The 17,259-nt window shown below is 34.2% G+C and overlaps 1 long non-coding RNA gene across 1 annotated transcript; it reads right to left on the minus strand.

The window, feature by feature from the left end:
• Window positions 1-259: 259 nt before the first annotated feature.
• LOC136024665 (uncharacterized) lies at window positions 260-15,554 on the minus strand. The gene is made up of 2 exons (XR_010616882.1): window positions 15,418-15,554; window positions 260-827 (listed from the first exon to the last, which is right to left on the minus strand). It is a non-coding gene; the product is annotated as an uncharacterized LOC136024665 (long non-coding RNA).
• Between the last annotated feature and the right edge of the window lie 1,705 nt (window positions 15,555-17,259).

Consider the following 17,259-nt stretch of genomic DNA (forward strand, 5'->3'; position numbering starts at 1 on the left):
AAAACATGCATTAATTCAAAAATGTCCAGAAATTAAATAAAAAAATAACAAGTTTTTTTAAAATGAAAGTAAGAAGCAACATTAAAACTTAAAACGAACAGAAATTACTCTGTATATGAAAGGAACCTTTCCTCCACAACCTCTCGCTCTTTACACTAAAGTTTTTTTATTGTTTTAAAAAGTAGAGATGTGAGAAAGAGTCAAACTTTTGCGTAAAGAGCGAGAGTTTGCGGAGGAAAAGCCCCTTTCATACACGGAGTAATTTCTGTTCGTTTAAATTTTAATGTTGCTCCTTACTTTCATTAAAAAAAAACTTGTTTTTTTTTATTTAATCCAATAAGGAAACATCTACTAGATTGTTGCACATTTTGCTTATCAGTTTTTTTACTTTTTTGCTTAGGTACAGAAATGTTTTTAAACAGTTTTTGGAAATAATATTCAACGAAACTTACATCGAAAATCGAGTTTTAAACAAATTTTATACATGGAATAGCCAAAAGATTTTATTGTTGAAATGTAAAAAAAATTAATTACATGACCCTGATTAATGGAGCCCTAGGATCGGGTAGTAAATTTGATTCTTCTCAAATATTGTATGTATGTATGTATTTATTTATAACCCATTATACAAAATAATGAAGCGATGGAGTACATTGAAAAAAAAGGAAAAAAAGAAGAGAGAAACAACATATCGTAATTACATTCTAAAATACAAACAAAAATAATTCCATGTCAAAAAACAATATTTTGCCATTCATGGCTAGTTTGCATATTATGTTTTCTTCTTACTATCACTTACTTTAATTGCATTTTGCCTTATATTATACCTAAAAATAATGATCATACGTACCAAACAAATATAGCTATGTTAAAGATATGGTAGAGAATAATCAAAACTTTGAAGGATCCACATTATCTGCCATCTAGCCTTTTAATTCAGAAATTACTAATTATAATAGGAAGTAAGCATAGTGGTAGAGGCAAATGAAATAACTAAATGGAAATTCTCATGATGTGCGCAAAATATGAAGTACAAAGAAATTTGTTTAAAAACCAAATTATAAAGTAATTTGGTGCTTTACAATGAGAGCAATCCTAGGTCAGGCTAAGTCCCTTAAGTGGGTCCATAGGAAGACTATGTTGTTGTTGACTAAATATATAAAGAGTTGTAATTTGCATAACTTTCTCTGATTTTTTTTTCTTTTTTCCTTTTCTTAGCTATTATGTATTGGCTTTTACACTCATTGTATTAAAATTTCTATTTCGTATTTAGGTTTCCTTTTAAAGATGTTTTAATTGTAGTGACTGCATTAACTTCTATTTTTATTGTATTGACCTTTTGATCTATATATTTTTCCTGGTACTTTCGCCTTATTTAAATCAGAGTATGTTTCTTTTCACAGATATTTTAAGTATTATTAGCAGAAATAAGATGTGATATACATAATAGTGCAAGTGATTTTAGCAAGAACACTGTGTACAACGTCCTAGTACTGTCCCAAGATATCTTAAGTGTTGATGAAGCCTGTGCCAAAATTTTATTTGTGTGTTTTTCAAAGTGACTTGGCTTCATAACCCAAAGTTTTAAAAGAGGATCACACGTATACGAAGGGTTGATTCGCTCAAAAGTCAAATAAACAACAACATCAAATGGAAGACAGGGGTAAATATTTATATTCTCTCAACAGCTAGATCTTAGCCAATCAAAATTTGTTTGCAAGAATTTTGCAATTGAATTCTGCAAGTCAAATACAGTGTGAACACTATCGTTAGATGTAAGACTAGAAGTATTTGAGTTTCTTTCGTGTATATTTGTGCAAAAACCGAAATTTGCTTGTTAAAGAGAATAAATTATTCTTCCTGGTGTGATTTTAAAGCTTAAGAAAATTATAAATTAATTTAAAGCATAAATATGTAGGCCTACTCTTTGAAACACAATTATTTTAAAAAGAAAATTAGTTTGAATTGAATTTTTCTATAAAATACTGTTTAAACCAGTTGTGAAACAATCTCTCCGCAATTTTTATCAAAACGTCGCAACAATGTACAACATATTTCAACAAAAGCTTTTTTACCACCCCATTTTTGCGAGATTTTTGGGGAAATCTTCAGAAATTTGGGGATAGTGGACGCACTGAATAGATTGAAACTTATGAGCCAAAAGTATTGAAAGTAAAATTTCTTCAGCGAAACTTTGTTATATTACATAGTGAATACAATTTTCAAAGCTGCCACTGTAAAGTTTTTGTTTTTATTTTTACAGATGTTAATAGGTGTTTCTTTAAATAAAAGTGCCAAGTTGAGTACACACATACACACAAAGAAAATTATTCACAATGCATGAGGAACTTCTAATGTTTAAAACAAAAGGTTTACCGTGAGGAAGGTAGTGTTTGCAGATTTTATCATAAGGAAGTGTTTGAAGATTACACGACCGTTACTATAAAACCTGATAAAACGAATTTACTTGAACCTTGGTTTTAAGGCCATCACCAGGCCTGACCAATTGCCAAAAGTTGAGCTTTCATGATCTGATGAGAACCTTTGGCAAAATGCGACAATCGAAAGTAGCTGAACTTTGCTCTTAGGCCCAAAAGACACGTGGAGTCTTTTCAGAGCGTTTATCTTATCAAGCTTTTTGCCCTTGCTGCGGTTACACACTGGCTGGTAAGCACTACTGCAGTAATACCAGATTTAACTCCATAATTGATGTAAATCTGGAAGCAAATTGAATTTTCAAAGCAGTTGCCTGTTAAGCAAATGCAATTTTAGAACTAGCTATTCCATCTTTGCTTGTTGAACTAATTCTTGTTTACTTTCAATGAAAATAATTGAAAATAAAAAAATCCCGACCTTCCTACACATTGAAAAATACATTGCTTGGACCCTCCTAAATGTTCAGGTTAATTTACTACATATATATGCATTGAGGGGAGGATTAGTTTACTAGAAAAGGGTAACAAAAGGAATACGGCATAAGACTTCACAATCCCTACCGGCAGTGCTGATCTCTGTTCCTTGGCCCTTCAGCCAAGAAGTTTAATGGGGGGTTGGAGGTCAACCATTCAGTACTTTAGCATATCCTTCCTGTTTATTCTCCCCAGATTTTCTCCAGGTACCCATTTAGAGCAGGGTCGACTCAGACTGAGCTTACAGAGTCACGCCAGTGTCCCCCGCCCCAAAATAAACAATTGTGCAGCCTAGGATTCGAACCCTTGCCCACTCGGACAAATGATCCTGAATCCAGCGCACTAATCCACTCGGCTAGGATGGCTTATTGAAGCTTTATGACTTACATTTTGCTAAGTCGGTTTACTAGAAGCTATACTAAAAACCAATAGGCCTTTCCCTTTTAAAATTTTTTCAAATACCATTTCCCTTCCTAGGTTAAGAAACTCAGTTATGGCTTACAATTGGTTTCTAATGACATACTCTCTACAGACACACTTTTTCACCACCCCATGTGTATGTCGCAATATTATCCTATACACTTCTGAGCAACAATCGGTAAAAATACCGAGTGTGAAAGTCTGCATTTATTTTCATGGATCGCTATCTTGGAGAAGATGTTAAAATAAACAATTGTTGGTAATACCGTTCGTTTATTGAAGTTACAGAAGAGGTTACCGTCGGCATTTGTTTTACCGAGCGTGTTTTTGCAACGCAGTGTTTACATTGCAACACTATCTTATGCACCTCTAAAAAGCGATTGGTGAAAACAAAAGACTCAGTAAAATAAATATCAAGTAAAAAATGTCTAGCGTAGATCGGGCCTTGGTGTATTCCATCACTTGTCGTAAAAAAAAATGTAATTCCTTGGTATTTACAGGGGCTTTAGAGCAAAAAGCAAAAAGATGGTTCTGATCTCGTAGCATTCATATGGGTGATTCTGAAATATATCTAAGGAATCAAGAGTTTGAAAAATTTCTGATCAAGTAACTTATTTGTAACAAAATAAGATTTAACGCAGGTCAACTCAAAATTTATTTTCCTTTTGACCTTAGGTAGTTCTTTCCCATTATGCTAAACTTATCAAAAGGCTGACATTCTAGAATATTTGTTTTTATATTTCGATGATTTTGTTCTATAATTGTTTCAGCATCGGCTCAATATTGAGCGATAGTCAATTTTCTTTTTTTGGATTAATTACTATTATTACTGTTGTATTTAATAAGCTTCAATTTCTCTTTATTTTAAATAAAAAAAACAAGTTTTTTCAACTGAAAGTAAGGAGCGACATTAAAACTTAAAACGAACAGAAATTACTTCGTATACGAAAGGGGCTGCTTCCTCATCAACGCCCCGCTCTTTACGCTATTCTCTCATTCAGAAAGAGTTTGACTCTTTCTCTCAACTCTACTTTTTATAACAGTAAAAAACTTTAGCGTAAAGAGCGGGGCGTTGATGAGGAAGCAGCCCCTTTCATATACGAAGTAATTTCTGTTCGTTTTAAGTTTTAATGTCGCTCCTTACTCTCAGTTGAAAAAACTTGTTTTTTTTATTTAATTTCTGAACGTTTTGAATCAATGCATGTTTTGATTTTGGCTCTCTGTAGAGATATAATTAAAATGAAATTTGCATATTTTTTAATTTTTTTTGGGTAAATGGCTTTCTCATAATTTTGATCGAATGATTTTGAGAAAAAAGAGCGGGGGAGGAAGCCTAGTTGCCCTCCAATTTTTTGGTTAATAAAAAAGGCAACTAAAACTTTTAATTTTTTACGAATCTTTTTATTAGTAAAAGATATACGTAACTTATAAACTAGCTTACGTAAAGAATTTTTTATTCTCATGTTTTTATTACACATATGAGAGGGTTTGCCCCCTCGTCAGTACCTCTCTCTTTACACTAAATCTTAAATTTTGGCCCAATTCATTAAGAATGACCCCTGAATCACAAAAGCAGTAGAATAAATAGTTGACATTACTAAAAATACTTTAGCGTAAAGAGCGAGGTATTAGGAGGAGGTGAGCCCCTTATATGGGTAATAATTTCTGTTCGTTTTAAATTTTAATACTGCTCCTTACTTCCAGCTGAAAAAATTTTTTATATTTATTTTTTCATTGTTTTTTTAAATAATGCTAGTAAATCCTGTATTCCCTTCATGGAAATTTTCTTCCCCCATGACAAATTCCTCAATGGAAAATTCCCCTAGTATATCCCCCTCTTTTCAACCCCTCCCATCAACCAAAAAATCCTCCTGAAAACACCTGTACACTTCCCAATAACCGTTACTATATGTAAGCACTGGTCAAAGTTTGTAACTTGTAGCCCCTCCCACGGGGACTGTGGAGGAGTAAGTCGTCCCCAAAGACATAGTTATAAGGTTTTTCAATTACGCTGAATAAAATGGCCATCTCAGAATTTTGATCCGTTGACTTTGGGAAAATAATTAGCTTGGGAGGGGCCTAGGTGCCCTCCAACTTTTTTGGTCACTTAAAAAGGGCACTAGAACTTTTCATTTCCGTTAGAATGAGCCCTCTCACAACATTCTAGGACAACTGGGTCGATACGATCACCCCTGGGAAAAAGAAAAAAAAAACAAACAAATAAACACGCATCCGTGATCTGCCTTCTGGCAAAAAATACAAAATTCCACAATTTTGTAGATAGGAGCTTGAAACTTCTACAGTAGGGTTCTCTAATACGAATCTGATGGTGTAATTTTCGTTAATATTCTATGACTTTTAGGGGGTGTTTTCCCCTATTTTCTTAAATAACACAAATTTTCTCAGGCTCGTAACTTTTGGTGCGTATGACTAAACTTGATGAAACTTACATATTTAAAATCAGCATTAAAATGCAATTCTTTTGATGTAGCTATTGACATCAAAATTCCATTTTTTAGTGTTTTGGTTTCTATTGAGCCGGGTTGCTCCTTACTACAGTTCGTTACCACGAACTGTTTGATTTATTGGAAGAAAAAGGTAGCTCAGTGATTGCTTTTTGTCTTTTCACTGAGAATATGATTTTGCGAGACCTGTTATCAAATTCAGATTAAATGAATTGGCAAGAAAATCGGTTGGCCAGAACTACAGTAATTAAAGTAAGAGATTCTAGTGAAGGCACGTACAACAGTGCAGTTCAATGGCATAGTATTTAATCTGAGTTTGTAAAGTATTTAAGTTCTCTTGCAATCAAAATAAAACATCAGCAATATCTTGAAAACACCACAAGGGATTGAGTTACAACTTTTGGAGTGGTGGAACGGGACCAGACATGTTAGCTTTCTTTCATGCTTACAAAGAGGAAATAAAAGGACACTTTTTTCTGCAATCCGTCTAGTATTTATTGTAATTATTCAGAATATTGAATTAATGTAGTAATTAGTAGGAATAGGAATGTAGACAAAATGTGTTGACAGATAATCAAAATAACATGTCAGCAACATCCTTGAGACAAGTTTTTCTATAGAGTAGAAAATTTTAGGAAAGATTGGGGTAAAGCATTGGATACTGAAAATATGAATTAAAGAACTATGGGGATAAGCAGATAGGAGTTTTTTTCCCTTTCCTTCAGTAAGAAATTACATATGCTATTAACGTCTAAGTTGATACTTTCTGCCAAACGGAAATATTGTATAACAAATAGGAGCTCTTTTATAAGGAACTACGTGTGGCTATCTTGAAAACTGCTTGACATATCGTCTCCTACATTTTATGAGTAGTTTCTTTTGGCCCAGAATACTCGGAACATACTTCATAGTCATGCGCATCTTGAAAAAGAGTAAGTAAGGAGGTATTATAAGATTCCACACTTCCTGAATCCCATCCGGAAGTCAATCTTAGAAAAAAAAATATGGAAGGGGGACAGAGAGAAATAGATTATAAAATATTAAACTATTTTTTATTCCGAACCAAGTATTAGTTATAGTAAAAAGAGCAATGGTTCCGAAACAAATTTCAGATACTAATTGAAATTGATTATTTCATCCAAAGCACTTGTCATGTTGGGGAAAGGGACAGGGAAGGTTAGTATATTTTTGTGTTTTTTATTCTTGTCCCTAGAGACGGAGGAAACGATACCGTGGCATGAGATCAATATTTGAAAACAGTTAATTAAGTTAAAGGATTCTCCTTATTTAGACTATAATATTTAAAAAAAAAGACACGGTCGTCTTTTATATAGTTTTTTTTTTCTAGCACCTTTATTTCGTGATAATCCTCAGTTCTATTTATTTTATTAATTCTAAATTTTCCGTTCTCTTTTTGTATACTAAATAGATTTTCATTCTCTGGTAAATTATCAAACAGTTCGTGGTAACGAACTGTAGTAAGGAGCGATCCGGCTCAATCGTAACCAAAACTCTAAAAAATTGAATTTTGATATTAATAGCTACATCAAAAGAATCGCATTTTAATGCTGATTTTAAATATATAAGTTTCATCAAGTTTGGTCTCACCCATCAAAAGTTACGAGCCTGAGAAAAATTGCCTTATTTAAGATAATAGGGAGAAACACCCCCTAAAAGTCGTAGGATCTTAACGAAAATGACACCATCAGATTCAGCGTATCAGAGAACCCTACTGTAGAAGTTTCAAGCTCCTATCTACAAAAATGTGGAATTTTGTATTTTTTGCCAGAAGACAAATCACGGGTGTGTGTTTATTTGTTTGTTTGTTTTTGTTTGTTTTTTTTTTGCTTTTTTTTGTTTTTTTTTGTTTTTTCCCAGTGGTCATCGTATCAACCAAGTGGTTCTAGAATGTCGCAAGAGGGCTCATTCTAACGGAAATGAAAAGTTCTAGTGCCCTTTTTAAGTGACCAAAAAAATTGGAAGGCATCTAGGCCCCCGTCCCACGCTCATTTTTTCCCAAAGTCAACAGATCAAAATTTTGATATAGCCATTTTTTCAGCATAGTCAAAACCATAATAACTATGTCTTTGGGGATGACTTACTCCCCCACGGACCGGGGTAAATGAAACAGAAACTTACAATAGTGGAAATATAATATACACAATTCAGCCAGATCTTGTCTTTTTTTCAGGATAGTTAAAATACCAGATAGGAAAAGTATTGAATGGTCGCAAAAACTAGTGTATAGCAATGCAAGCGCTTTTCGATAATAATGACCGCGAATAGCTACTATATTACCATAACCCGCTTTAAGTTTTCTTTAATATGCCGTACAATATTGATCCTAAAAGCTAGTAGATTCCAATAAATATGAATGCCTGACCACCGCAAATCAGAGACACAATGGATGGAGAAGTTAGAACGCGGATTTCAAATGGGCATAGACTTTTCATTAAAGACTAGGTACTCACACTTATCAATATCAAACAGTTCGTGCTAGCGAACTGTAGTAAGGAGCGACCCGGCTCAATAGTAAACGAAAATCTAAAAAACGGAATGTTGATGCTAAAATATACCTCAAAAGAATCAGATTTTCATGCTGATTTTAAATATATAAGTTTCATCAACTTTAGTCTTTGTCATCAAAAGTTACGAGCCTGAAAAATTTGCCTTATTTTAGAAAATAGGGGAAAACACCCCCTAAAAGTCACAGAATCCTAAATCACACCATCGCATTGGGCGTATCAGAGAACCCTATAGCAAAATTTTCAAGCTCTTATCTACAAAAATGTGGAATTTCGTATTTTTTGCCGGAAGACGAATCACGGGTGCGTGTTTATTTTTTTTTTTCCTTTTTTTTTCCCCAGGGGTCAACGTATCGACCAAGTGGTCCTAGAATGTCGCAAGAGGGCTCATTCTAACGAAAATGAAAACTTCTAGTTTCTTTTTAAGTGACCAAAAAATTGGAGGGCACCTAGGCCCCCTCCCACGCTCATTTTTTCTTCAAAGTCAACAGATCAAAATTTTGAGATAGCCATTTGTTCCGCATAGCCAAAAACCATAATAACTATGTCTTTGGGAATGACTTACTCTCTCAAAGTCTCTGGGGGACGGGCTGCAAGTTACATACTTCGACCGGTGTTTACATATAATAATGAATATTGGGAAGTGTACGGTCGTTTTCAGGGGATTTTTTTTTGGTTTTGGGGGTGGGTTTGAGGGGAGGATGCTTTGTGGGAGGATCTTTCCTTGGAGAAATATGTCATGGGGGAACAGAAATTCAATGAAAAGGGCGCAGGATTTTCTAAAATTACTATAAAAAAAAAATGAAAAAATAAACATGGAAAAGTTTTTTCAATTGAAAGTAAAGAGTAGCATTGAAACTTAAAACGAACAGAGATTATTACGCATATGATGGGTTCTAAAAATGCTTTAGCATATAGAGTGAGGTATTTAGGAGGAGATACATACCTCGCTCTTCATGCTATAGTATTTTTAGTAATTTCAACTATTTATTCTACGGCCTTTCTGATTCAGGGGTTATTCTTAAAGAATTGGGACAAAACTTACGATTTAGTGTAAAGAACGAGGTATTAACGAGGGTACAAACCCCCTCATATACATAATAAAAATTAAAGAATATAAAAGTTTGTTGCGCAAGTTAATTCTTAAGTTACGTATATTTTTTACTAATGAAAAAATTCGATAAAAATTAAAATTTATAGTTACCTTTTTATATAACCGAAAAATTGCACGGCAACTAGGCCTCCTTCCCCATCCCTTATTTCTCAAAATCGTCTCATCAAAACTAAGAGAAAGCCGTTTAGCCAAAAAAGGAATTAATATGCAAATTTCATTTTAATAATTGATGTGTGGAGAGCCGAAATCAAACATGGAGCGACATTAAAACTTAAAACGAACAGAAATTACTCCGTATATGAAATGGGTTGTCCCCTCCGCAATCCCTCGCTCTTTACGCTAAAGTTTGACTCTTTGCCACAATTCTGCTTTTTAAAACAATTAAAAGCTTTAGCGTAAAGAGCGAGGGATTGTGGACGGGACAACCCATTTCACATACGGAGTAATTTCTTTTCGTTTTAAGTTTTAATGTCGCTCCTTACTTTCAGTTAAAAAAACTAGTTTTTTTATGTAATCCTCTAAAAGTCCTAATCTACGAATTATATCATTTTTGGAGTATCGCAGATGAAGGAGTGAACAGGAAACAATGGTAAATATTCTTCTTGAATCAAATACAAATATCCTCGGTGTATGTGGAGCTTTCGTGGATAAACATTTTCCAAGTGAAGTTAATTTTGATAGGCACCAAGCTTGTTTTCATGTAAAAATAACACAATAAATACGGTATTGGTTAAATAAATATTTCATGGTAAAAAAAATTGTATTAAAGCATAATTAAGACGATTTCCTATCCCTAAATACTGTAATGGTTTTTAAAAGCTATGTTATTGAGTGTTTTATACTAAGTTGTGATTAATTGGTAATTGTGGTTCTTTATTTTCCTCTGTCATCTAGTATGGTAGATTTCATAAAAAAAATTATACAGGTTAAATGAACTGTCTATTCCTCAAATGCCGCTTATGATCCTTGGTGACGTCTGTCTTAATCAATTGAAAGTATCAGATCTGTAGAGGAAGGAGCTGACAAGCATGTCTTGGATATTTAAGGTATAATTTATAATCAAACAGTTCGTGGTAACGAACTGTAGTAAGGAGCGACCCGGCTCAATAGTAAACGAAACCCTAAAAAACGGAATTTTGATGCTACAAAATACATCAAAAGAATCAAATTTTTATGCTGATTCTAAATTTATAAGTCATCAAATTTAGACTTTGTCATCAGAAGTTACGAGCCTGAGAAAATTTGCCTTATTTTGGAAAATAGGGGGAAACACCCCCTAAAAGTCATAGAATCTTGATGAAAATCACACCATCGCATTTGGCATATCAGAGAACCCTATAGCAAAAATTAAAATCAAGCTCCTATCTACAAAAATGTGGAATTTCATATTTTTTGTCAGAAGACAAATCACAAGTGCGTGTTTATTTGTTTGTTTGTTTTTTTTTTTTTTTTCCCAGTTGTCATCGTATGGACCAAGTGGTCCTAGAATGTTGCAAGAGAGCTCATTCTAACGGAAATGAAAAGTTCTAGCGCCCTTTTTAACTGACCAAAAAAATCGGAGGGCACCTAGGCCCCCTCCCACGCTCATTTTTTCCCAAAGTCAACGGATCAAAATTTTGAGATAGCTATTTTGTTCCACGTGGTCGAAAACCATGATAACTATGTCTTTGGGAATGACTTACTCCCCCACAGTCCTCGGGAGAGGGGCTGCAAGTTACAAACTTTGACCAGTGTTTACATATAGTAATGGTTGTTGGGGAGTGTACAGACGTTTCAGGGGGATTTTTTTTGGTTTGGGGGGTGGGGTTGAGGGGAGAAGACCATGTGGGAGGATCTTTTCTTGGAGGAATATGTCATGGGGGAAGAAAAATTCAATGAAAAGGGCGCAGGATTTTCCTGCGCCAGGATTTTCCTTAGCATTACTATAAAAAAACAATGAAAAAATAAACATGAAAAGTTTTTTCAATTGAAAGTAAGGAGTAGCATTGTAGCATTGAAACTTAAACCGAACAGAGATTGTTACGCATATGAGTGGTTCTAAAAATACTTTAGCATAAAGAGCGAGGTATTTAGGAGGAGATAAATACCTCGCTCTTTATGCTTAAGTATTTTTAGTAATTTCAACTATTTATTCTTGTTAAAGAATTGGGACAAAACTTACGATTTAGTCTAAAGAGCGAGGTATTAATGAAGGTACAAACCCCCTCCTATACGTAATAAAAATATAAGAATATAAAAGTTTGTTACGTAAGTTAATTCTTAAGTTACGTATATTTTTAACTAATATATTTTTAATTAATATATTTTAAAACGTTCGTTAAAAATTAAAAGTTCTATCTGCCTTTTTAAGTAACCGAATAATTGGAGGGCAACTAGGCCTCCTTCCCCACCCCTTATTTCTCAAAATCGTCTGATCAAAACTAAGAGAAAGCCATTTAGCCAAAAAAAGAATTAATATACAAATTTCATTTTAATAATTTATGTGCGGAGAACCAAAATCAAACATACATTAATTCAAAAACATTCAAAAATTAAATAAGAAAACTAGTTTTTTTAACTGAAAGTAAGGAGCGACATTAAAACTTAAAACGAACAGAAATTACTCCGTATATGAAATGGGTTGTCCCCTCCGCAATCCCTCGCTCTTTACGCTAAAGTTTGACTCTTTTCCACAAATCTGCTTTTTAAAACAATTAAAAGCTTTAGCGTAAAGAGCGAGGGATTGCGGAGGGGACAACCCCTTTCATATACGGAGTAATTTCTGTTGGTTCTAAGTTTTAATGTCGCTCATTACTTTCAGTTAAAAAAAAAACTAGTTTTTTTTTTATATTTAATATGCTATAAAACCAATGATTCTCATTCCAACTCGAGTATTTGATACTTCTTGTTTATTTATTAATTTCAAAAACTTTTTCCAAGAGACAAGTTTTTCCAAGAAAAGTAAAGAGCTCTATTAAGCCAAGAATGAGCAAAATTAAGTAAAATAATCTTCCAAGAATTTATAATGCATGCAGCTGGATTACGTGATTTATAAAACCCAATAAAACCCAACTATAAAACTCAACTCGAGTATTTGATACTTCTTGTTTATTTATTAATTTCAAAAACTTTTTCCAGGAGACAAGTTTTTCCAAGAAAAGTAAAGAGCTCTATTAAGCCAAGAATGAGCAAAATTAAGTCAAATAATCTTCCAAGAATTTATAATGCATGCAGTTGGATTACGTGATTTTTATACGTTGATTATTTATGCATAAGTATTACAGTGAAAGCCTTCCTGATTGTTTTACAGGAATATTTTGTGAGAGGTCTGATGTTCACCACCACGTTACTCGGAGACGAGGTAATACTGAGGTTCCTCGATTAGTTTCAAGTAGGGCTTCTTTTTCACTTATTTACAGACCTTCAAAATTTTGGAATAAATTGAGTATAGATATCAAGGAAATAGGTAGCTTTGGCCAGTTTAAGTCTGATTTACGTGTGGAGTTGCTCGGGAGGTATACTTTTGAAACAGATTAACTAAAATAAATTTTCCATAGGTTATTCATTTGTAATATTTATGTATTTTTTGTAAGTAATATTTTGTTTTCCTGGGGTCACGCAAGGTAATGTATTGCTTATGTTTCTTTTTTATTGTTGTTGATTTCGGTATATGGTCTCATTCTCCATATTTTCTCATTTTTCATATTCTCTCTTTATTTTCCTTGAATTTAGCACAGCCTTGCAAGCTTCGCTTATGTTGTTCTATTGATTAAGAAATGTTTATTTCTAATAAAATTGTTCTACTACTACTACTACTAAATAAAACTATTTCGAACAACTAACAATAAATAAATGAAACTCAAAACGAACAGAAATTACAATACATAGCCGAGTCAAACCTAAACCAGTAAAAATTAACATGAGTAAGTCTGAAAACCCCCATGCCTTCTCAAGACCAGAACACAATATGCGCTTTACTGAAAACAAACAAACAAATTTGATAATTTCTTATTTATGAAAATAAGAAAGGCGAAAACATGCCAAACGTATTGTGTTTTCAGTAAAGCGCAAATTGTGTTTTGGTCTTGAGAAGGCATTGGGGTTATCAAAGACATAATTTCCAGAACCTTCAACTTCCCAGAAAAAAATCGCTATCACAAAATATTAATTAGATATGTTTTGGGCATTGATGGGCATGGGGAGATTTTTGCCCTCCTATCAATTCTGATTAATAAAGAGGGCACTAGTACTTTTGATTTTCAATTTAATGGGCCTTTTTCAAAGTTTGTACGAAAGCAATTGGCCATCAAGAAATTTCTTACAGATACATTTTAAATAAATATGATATGTGTGTAGGGGTGGGTGGGTTAAAACCCTACGGTCACTCTGAATCTTACAAAAGACACTAGAACTTCTGATTACCAATCCAGTGTGCCCCCTCCAAGTTTATACGATCACCCTTTCTATATTTATATATATATATATATATATATATATATATATATATATATATATATATATATATATATATATATATATATATATATATATATATATATAATATATATATATATATATAAATGGCTACTTAAACATTTTTAGATGGGATTGGGGAAATGATGGGCGTGAGAGGGCCTTTTTTTGCCCTACAATTACTTTGACTATACAAATGGCACTGGTCCTTTCAATCTCCAATCAAGTGAGCTGTTTTTGAAGTTCCTACGACAACAAGTGGCCATCTCAAAATTTGTATCAGATGCATTTCGGAAAATTTCGTGGTTTGGGGGAGAGGTAACCACTCTCTGATCATTCTGAATCTTAAAAAGGGGACAAGAAGTTCTGATTTCCAATCCAAGGAGCCCCCTCCGAAGTTTGTACAATCATTCTTTCTATTTATACCTTATATGCCCCCATGGGATAGCTTACAACCCTTGCCCTGAGGTCTGTGGGGGGGGGGGGAGTTCTCTTCCTCAAAAACATAATATCCACACTTTTCAATTACTTTGAAGAAAATAGCTATCTAAAGATTTTGATTGGATGTGTCTGGGAAAATTTTGGGCTTGGGAGGGGGGCTATTTGCCCTCCAATCCTTCCCTACTATTAAATGGCAGTGTTTCCAATTGAATGAGCTGTTTTCAAAGTTTTTACGTCAACAAATGGCCATCTCAAAATTTCTATCAGATGCATTTCGAGAAAGTACGAAGTGTGGAGGGGGGGATATCCAGCGTCCATTCACTCTGAGTCTTAAAAATGTAATGGAAGTTCTGATTACCAGCCCAATAAGCCCCCTCCAAAGTTTATCCGATCACCTTTTATATATGTACCCTTATATGCTACCAGGGCATAGCTTAAAACCCTCGCCCTTAGGACGTCGGGGGGATGTCATCCTCAAAGGCATAATTTCCAAACCCTCCAATTTCGTTGAACAAAATGGCTATTTCAAAATTTTGATTAGGCAGTTTTGGGGAAATGGTAGGCGTTGTAGGGGGGTTTGGAGTCCTAAAATCAATTTTGACTATTGAAAAGGGCACTGGCTCTTTTCCAATCGAATGAACTGTTTTCGAAGTTTTTACAACAACAAATGGCTATCTTAAAATTATGACTAAATGCATTTCACAAAAATACAGGATGTGGGGGAGGGGGTATCCCTCTTCCGATCACTTCGAATCTTAAAATGGCACAAGAAGTTATGATTACCAATTTATTGAGCTCCCTCCGAAGTTCGTGCGATCATCCTTTCTATATATACCTTATATGCCCTCATGGCATAACTTACAACCCTTGCCCTGATGGCTTTGGGGGATTGTCATCCTCAAAAAAATATTTTCACACTCTGGTCACTCTGAATCTTAAAAAGGACACTAGAACTTCTGATCAATATTACAATGAGCCCCTTCGAAGTTTAAACGATCACCCTTTCTGTATTTACCTTGTATGCCCCCATGACATAACTTACAACCCTTGCTCTGAGGGTTACTTATTGACATATTGACATTTCCACTTACTGACATTTTACTTATTGACAATTCCTTTGTACCCCACTCATGTCAGGCCACATTTTTGGATATGGAAGAATCTTCAAACTACAGAAACAATAATGTCCGACTTAAAAGTTGAAATGGTAGCTAACTAGGGGTTGCTTCCTATTCTGTAAAACAAAAGAAATTATTCACCAACAAAAGCAATAAGGTTCAAATCAAATCTTAGGTAATGCATTTGTTAAAGAGAAGGATACGAATAATGCTGTAGATACGTTTTATAAGGTATTAAACGAAGATTTAATTGCTTTTGTCCTTACAGACATTTACACCAGAAAACACTGTAAAGCTAATACGTGCATGCTGCTTCTAATACTACTACCATTTCTACTTTTACTACTACCACTACTACTCCTACTACCATTACTACTACTACTGCTATTGCTACCACTACCACGAATACCACCAATCACACTACTTTTTCTATTACAACTGCTTGTAAGGGTATTGGTATTAAGATAAAAATGCATATCAACGCCTAATTGAATGAAGGAAATGTTCAAGTGACCAAAAGTCAATATATTAATACTGCTGCTGCAACTAATACTAGTACTGTTGCTGCTGCTATTACTAGTTTTGCAACTACTACTACTACTGTGACTACCTTAAATAACTATGCCAAAGGGTGTGAAGGTGAAATCTGTAGGGATTATTGAGGGGGAATTGAACTGAATCACAACACACCATCATTACTTAGGCTGTTAATAGAGTTTATCAGCAATATCTTACGAACGCTTTGTTGCGTGAAATTAAATCTAAAAGGGCTTGTTGTTGGGGATGTTGAATAAACCAAAGAACAATATTTGCATCCTAGCTGCTTTTACTCATGCTCCTACTGCTGCTGCTACTACTACTATTGCTACTCCTGCTATTCCTGCGATGACTGCTACTGCCACTAAAGCTAAGGCTACTACTATTAATCTACTGCTGCTACTGCTACTACTGCTACTAATGCCACTACTATTATTAGTGGGACTGCTAGTACTGGTTTAAAGCTAAAGATATTAAGGTGAACACATTGGGAAACATTGAAGCTATACTGGACTAAATCAAATCACACTATGGGCATACAAGTATAACAGCAATATCTTAGGTACAGCTTACATTATTAAGCTCGACCTACTAGTGTGTGTTGTGACGGATTTGGACCAACCAGAAGGATTATTTATACATAATTAATACAACTATTTCGACTTATGTAACTAATGACACTAAGGCTTTTAAGGTGAAACTCTTAGGAGACGTTTAGGGAGAGTTTCAATTCAAGAATGCACTGCATGATGTAGGTTTTTAAATGGGCATACAAGCGATATTTTAGGTAGCAGAACACAATATCATAAGTGAGCATTTGAGTGAATATAGTGGGGAAAATTGAACTCTTTCAAAAGACACTATTTGCATGCAGATTGCCGAAAGGGTTTATCTCAGTAACAGATTAGGGTATTAAGTTGGACCTTTCAGAGAATGCTAAATGGGGAAGATAAACTGACTAAAAGGCAATATTTACACGCTTCTACTACTACTACTTCTACTCTTACTACTACTACTTTTACTACCACTGCTATTACTACTTCTACTACACAAGCACTACTAATATTGCTTTCGCTACTATCGCTATAAATAATGCTTTGTAGTGATTACTACCAAGGCTGAGGAATTTGAAGCGCGGATTTTGAGCAGACGTTGAGGGGAATCTTAAACTAAATTAGAACACACTACGTGCATGCAGATTATTAAAAGGATGTATCTCAGAAATGGATTAGGGAATTAAGTTGGAACTTTCAGGGAATTCTTAAAGGGGCAGATCAA

Source organism: Artemia franciscana, chromosome 3 (genome assembly GCF_032884065.1).
Source record: "Artemia franciscana chromosome 3, ASM3288406v1, whole genome shotgun sequence".
Lineage (NCBI taxonomy): Eukaryota > Metazoa > Arthropoda > Branchiopoda > Anostraca > Artemiidae > Artemia > Artemia franciscana.